Raw genomic sequence first — 6,254 nt, 5'->3', positions numbered from 1 at the left:
TCTGACAAGTCTAATACCATAGATTGTAGCTGATACAACACAGGAGAAACAGTAGCAGAAGAAAGGACCAGAAATTCATGGTCACACAGCTAGTAAGTATCTGAGATAGGATTTGAACTCAGGAAGATGAGTTTTCCTGACTCTAGGCCCTGCACTCTATGCACTGCACCACCTAGCTGCTGAGAATGAATATATATGTTAATATATCATCAAATTGTCATGTGTATAAAAGATAACATAAAAGAGTAACACAACTCCATAAAAAATTGTTCAGGAGTAAAACTGCATTATGGGCCTTGACTGAAGTTGGTGGTAGATGCTAAGGAAAACGAAAATAGTTTTTTCTTAATTATTCTCGGTACAAGAAAAATATTGAACAAGGGCTAGGACCTCTCCTAGGGTAGATGGCATAAAGGAAGATAGTGAGGAGGGGGAACTACTAAACTCTTATTGTTCTTAAAAGTCCTTTTTTAAAGAGAAAAGAGGAAGTATGGTGTAGACAAAAAGAAAAAGAAAGAGAGAAAAAGAAGGAAGGAAGGAGGGAGGGAGAAGGGAAGAAAAAATGGGTAAAGTTTTGCACTTAGTTTCTAAAAGTCAATTTTACAAAAACAAAAGGGGAAGGTTTGGCTAGACTTTTATTCCTGTGAAAAAAATCTAGGGGGTTCTGTGGAGTGCCAGCTCCAAAGGAGCAGCCAAAAACATGGCAGCCAAAAAAGCTAATGGTTTCTGAAGCTGCTCTGACAGGCATCATGTGCAGAACGAAGGAGGTAGTAGGTCTGTGGTCCTCAGCCCCGGTCAAATAGCATCTATTTGTAATTTTATGGGATCTTAGACACTGGGCCTCAGTTTCCTCATAGGTAAAATGAGAAGGTTAGACTAGATGGTCTCCTACTTCTGATAGTCCCTGTTTTGTGTCCCTGTGTCGCTCCCTAGCCTTGTATTCTATGTTCTAAGGCTCCTTCCAGCTCCAACTTCCTACAATTCCTGTTATCTGTAAGCTCCTAGATGGATTATAGGTGCTGAACTTCCATTCTCATTTCTCCTCCCTTCCCTATCCTCTTTTCCTCTCCCTGCTCATGCTCCCTTCCTCCCCCTCCTAAGACTTTTGAACCTCATCCAGGAGCCTCAACAGGTGTTCAGCAGCTCAAGTCTACCGGTGCCTTGGCAGGAAAAGGACAGGGGAGGGGAAGGGTGGAGTTGGCCTCGGGGGCCACCCAGCCTGGTTGCCAGATCAAGTTCAAGGTCTTCAGAGAGCTCTCCAGAGCCCTTTCAGTCAGGCCAAAGGGAGCTGTTTCTGTCTCAGTGTCTGAACTCTCATTATAGGCCCCTGTTTAAAGGGCATGGGCCTCGTCCAGGGGCGGGGAACCTACAGCCTCCCTTAGGGGATTTGTTCTGTGAAGTTTGGATTCAGTCAAAATGCTGCACCTAGAAGGGCACATGTGGCCTTGAGGCCACAGGTTCCCCACACCTGCAGCCTTGTCTCCTCTCTCTGAGACATAGAGCTTCATGTCTCTTTCCTCAGGCTGGGTTCTCCTTAAGGAGAGGATGATTAAACATTTGTGGGTAGATAGACTTTAAGAGTCTTCATCCATCCATCCATCCATCCATCCATCCATCCATCCATCCATCCATCCACCCATCCATCCATTCATTCATTCATTCATTCATTCATTCATTCATAAGAAGAGGACCTTAGAGATCATAAACCAACTTTCTCATTTTACAAATAAGGATTAGTGAGCCTTATATTCTCAGTCTGGAACAGCAGTTTGGGACTTAGAGGAATTTTCATGTTTTCTATGTTACCGGCCCATCGACCAAGAAAGTCTGATAACATAGAAAGCAACAGACCTTTATTATGGTGTACTTTAATTCACACATGGAAAGATCCAAAGCCTGAGATGAAATGCTCAAGGGTAAGGGCACAGGGGATGCAAGTATGGAGAGTTTGGGGCCAAGGATGCTAATGGGCCATGGGGAAGGATAAACTTTGGTCAAGCTGAGGCCTTGAGGGTAAGGAAGGGCTGTTGCTAAGCTTCAGATTCATCAAGACAAAGCAGAAGAAAGAAGGGGGATAAATTTGGGTCTTGAAAAAGATTGTCCTCTAAGCCTATGCGTGCAGGCTAGTCCAATGTGTGGGGCATCTGAGTTCTGTGAGTTAAATGAAATTGTATTTGTAAAGTGCTTAGCACAGTACCGGCACATAGTAGGCACTTCATAGCATTGTAAGGCATCTTCATTCTGGCAGTGAAGCTGTGGGACTGATGCCATCTTGAATAGGCCGTTGGATATTAAATGACCCTTAAGTACCACCTTCATGAGGTCACTCCTGAACCTTCTGTGGCTTCGAATTGATCAAAGGATATAATAATAGTTGACCTTTCTATAGCACCTTTAGGTTTCCAAAGGAAATGACTGACATAAATTATCTTGCTTGAGCTCATGACAGCCCCATGAGGAGGTAAATGCTCCTCTCCCATTTCACAAGTGAGGAAAATAAGACTCGGAAATATTAAGTGACTCGCTTATAGTTACACAGCTGGTAAATACTAGAGTGAGGTTTCAAACCCAGGACTATGTTGACTTGAGGTCCAGAGCTCTTTCTACTAGACCATGCTGCCTTCTATAGAAACAGGAAATACATGAATAAAAGGGCAAAATCATGAAATGCATGAGAACATGAAGCAGTGTACATAATAAAGGAATCAAATAGTTAAAATCATTCTTAGGCCAGGACATGGAGGCTTCAGTTGGTGATGTCACCACATGGTGGCCAAATGTATATCCCTCTGGGAAATGTAGTCCGGTGAGTAATGCTTTCTCAGCCCCAAGAATCATGGGAAATGAAGTCCTAAGGACATGTTTGCTATATGGGAAAACGCTTTAGAGACCCCAAAGCAGTAAAGACACTTTCTGCACACAAGTCCTTGTCCTGGGCCTTTAGAGACAATAATAGATATGAAATAGGCTGTCTGCCATGGAGAAAGAGAGGATATGACATATATATGTGTGTGTGCATGTATGTATAGGTATACATACATATACATACCTGCACATATATATGTGTATATATCATGACATATATACATATGAAAGAGAAACCTAAGACTAGGAGGCCCAGAGAATAAGGATTCTGTGAGATCCCTGTGGGCTGATAGGATTAAGCAAGGTTTCTATGAGGCAAAACTTGAGCTGAGCCTAGAAGGACAGGGATGATAATATGGGTGGTTCCCACTTTAAGAAAACCGAAATGCTAAAATCAGAGTACTCTAAACAGTTTAATAATCGAGTTATTTGCTTCGTAGAACCTCTGAGTCTGTGTCTGAGCAGGGAATCATCCCAAAGGCATTTAAGTAACTAAATTTCCCAGACATTTAATGTAAGGTTATACCTTCCACCGAGAAATAGCTCTATGGAATCATCTAGCTGCGGACAAAGAGTGTGACTTGCTTTTAGGCCCCACCTACAGGAGGCAGTAACTCAAGAGACCTGGGGGAGAGAGCCCACCTGTTGTCCAGGAGAGTCCACCCAGAATCCCCCAAGTTCCTGGAGTCTGGCCATGACACCAACCTTCTTCCTTCTTCTTCCCACCAATCTATTCCAGGTCTAGGTCAAGGATAAATGTCCAAAAACTTGAAGGATGATGGGCCCAAGGGTCCTTTTGTAATGGCACCAATGGCAGAATGGTGCCAAGCCAGGGAGGTTCCCAGGACAATGTAGTTATTGAGATGTTTGGTGAAGTCGTGTAGTGACAGAGACTGGTGGGGACAAAGAACTAATAATAACAATAATAGCTAACATTTATGGTACTTATTGTGTGCCAGGCACTGTGCTAAGCACTTTACAATTATTATTCCATTAGAGTCTCACAACAGTCTTTTGAGGTAGGTGCTGCTATTATCCCCATTTTCCAAACGAGGAAAGTGAGGCAGATAAAGGTTTGAGTCTCACAACAATTCTTTGAGGTAGGTGCTGTTATTATCCCCATTTTACAAATGAGGAAACTGAGGCAGATAGAAGTTAAACGACTTGCCCAGAATCACACCGCTAGTGTCTGAGGTTGGCTTTGAACTCAGGTCTCTCTGACCCCAGGCCCAGTGCCCCCTCCATTGTGCCACCTAGCTGCCCCTAGGCAGTGATAGAGAAATGATGACAGAGCCAGAAAGACAGGGGGCAACAGAACAAGAAAACAAGATGACTGAGTCAGATGGTGATGGAGACGGGTAGTGACAGAGAGGAGCAGTGGGCAAGTCCAAGCAATAGGTGATGTGGGCAGGTGGTGATAGAGACAGGAGGGAATAAAGACAATTAATCAATCAATGATCTTTTATTAAGACTCTACTATGTGCCAGATACTGTGCTAGGTACTAGAATAAAAAACCCTAAAATGAAACAATCTCTGCCTTCAAAGAGCTGGCATTCCAATGGGAGAGATGATGTGTGTATGTGTATGTATATACACACATACACATATATATATACACACACAAAAATAAACTCATGGTAACTAGGTGGGTGGGAGTGGATCAAGGAAGGCTTCATACAGAAGGTGGCATTTGAGCTGAGCCTTGGAGGAAATGAGGCATTCTAAGAGGCAGAGGTGATAAGGGTATGAATTCCAGGCATGGAGGACAACAGAGATGAGAGACAGAATTCCGTTTATGAAGAACAACAAGAGGGACAGTTTGGCTAAATAGCAGGGTTCATGAAGCATTATAATATATAATAAAGCTGAAAAGGTAGGTTGGGCCCAGGTTTTGAAGGGCTTTAAATGACAAAAAGAGGAGTTAATATTTGATCCCAGGGCAACAGGGAGTCACTGGAGTTTATTGAGTAGGGAATTATCATTGTCAGTTCTGCACTGAAGGAAAATTGCTTTGGAAGCAGTGTGTAGGATGGATTGGAGTGATGGGAGACTCGAGACAGGAAGAGCAATTAGAAAGCTGTTACAATAGTCTAGGTGACAGGTGATGAAGGGCTCACCTAGAGCTGTATGAGCGAAGGTGACCAATGTGAGACATGGTGTGGAGGTAGAATGGATGTGATTTGTCAATCAACTGGATGTGATGGACAAAGGAGAGTGATGGCACCAAGGTTGTGAATGTGGGTGACTTGGGAGGATGGGAGGATATTTGACAAAAATAATGAAATTTAGAAGAGGGGTGGATTTTGGGGTAAAGATAATGAGTTCTGTTTTGGACATATTCAGCTTGAGACAAACAAACAGATGGAGACCAGTAGACCAAAACAAAGGGGTCCTTGAAAGCCTTCTCGAAATTGACAGCTTCAGTGCCAATGGAACAAGATGGGGCTTGGGGAGTCTGAAGCAGACATCCAGGGCTAGAGACTTGTACCATTGTGCCCTCTAGTGGCTACATCTACTCACTGGATGGTTGAGGAAATTCGGCTTTTTGGCTTTATTGAGAGTGGGGGGACTTAGCCTTGTCTGTGTTATGCCTGGTCTTTATCGCACTGTCTAAATACGGGGAAAAAAAACTTTTCTAAAATCGAAGCCTCCCCAAAGGGCACTCCAGTGGGTTGCCTCGGGAGCCTGTGAACTTCTCATCACTGCACAAGTTCCATGGAGGATTGAGCACTTGTGCCAGATACTGTGCTAGATACTAGAATAAAAAAAACCCAGAAATGAAACAGTCTCTGCCTTCAAAGAGTTGGCATTCAAATAGGGGAGATGATACGTGTATGTGTATGTATATACACATATATACATATATATATATATACACACAAAAATTCATAGTAATTAGGGGATGGGAGTGGAATCAAGGAAGGCTTCATATAGAAGGTGTCATTCCCTCATACAATGAGGGAATTCAGGTTCATAGGTTGGACTAGATGCCCTCTGAGGTTTCATCTACCTCCGAGATGCCTATATTTTGGGAAAGAACATTGAAAAACTGGACTGTGAGAATCAGTCAAATGACCCAGGGATATTTCTCCTAAAAAATGTTGGGGGTCAGGGGAGGCTGTGAAGAAGATTTAGGCTTGTTCTCCTTAGCCCCAGAAGGCAGAAATAAGAACAGTGTGGAGAAGCTACAGAGAGGCAGATTTAGGATCAATGTAAGGAAAATTTTTTCTAACACTTTTTGCTGTTGTTGCTCAGTCGTTTTCAATCGTGTCTGACTCTTTGTGACTTTACTTGGGGTTTTCTTGGAAAAGATACTGGGAATGGTTTGCCGTTTCCTTCACCAGTGCATTTTATAGATGAGGAACTGATGCCAATAGGGTTAAGTGAC

The sequence above is a fragment of the Trichosurus vulpecula genome, chromosome 2 (genome assembly GCF_011100635.1).
Source record: "Trichosurus vulpecula isolate mTriVul1 chromosome 2, mTriVul1.pri, whole genome shotgun sequence".
In the NCBI taxonomy this organism is placed as follows: Eukaryota; Metazoa; Chordata; class Mammalia; order Diprotodontia; family Phalangeridae; genus Trichosurus; species Trichosurus vulpecula.
Note: the sequence above shows the minus strand (reverse complement) of the source record.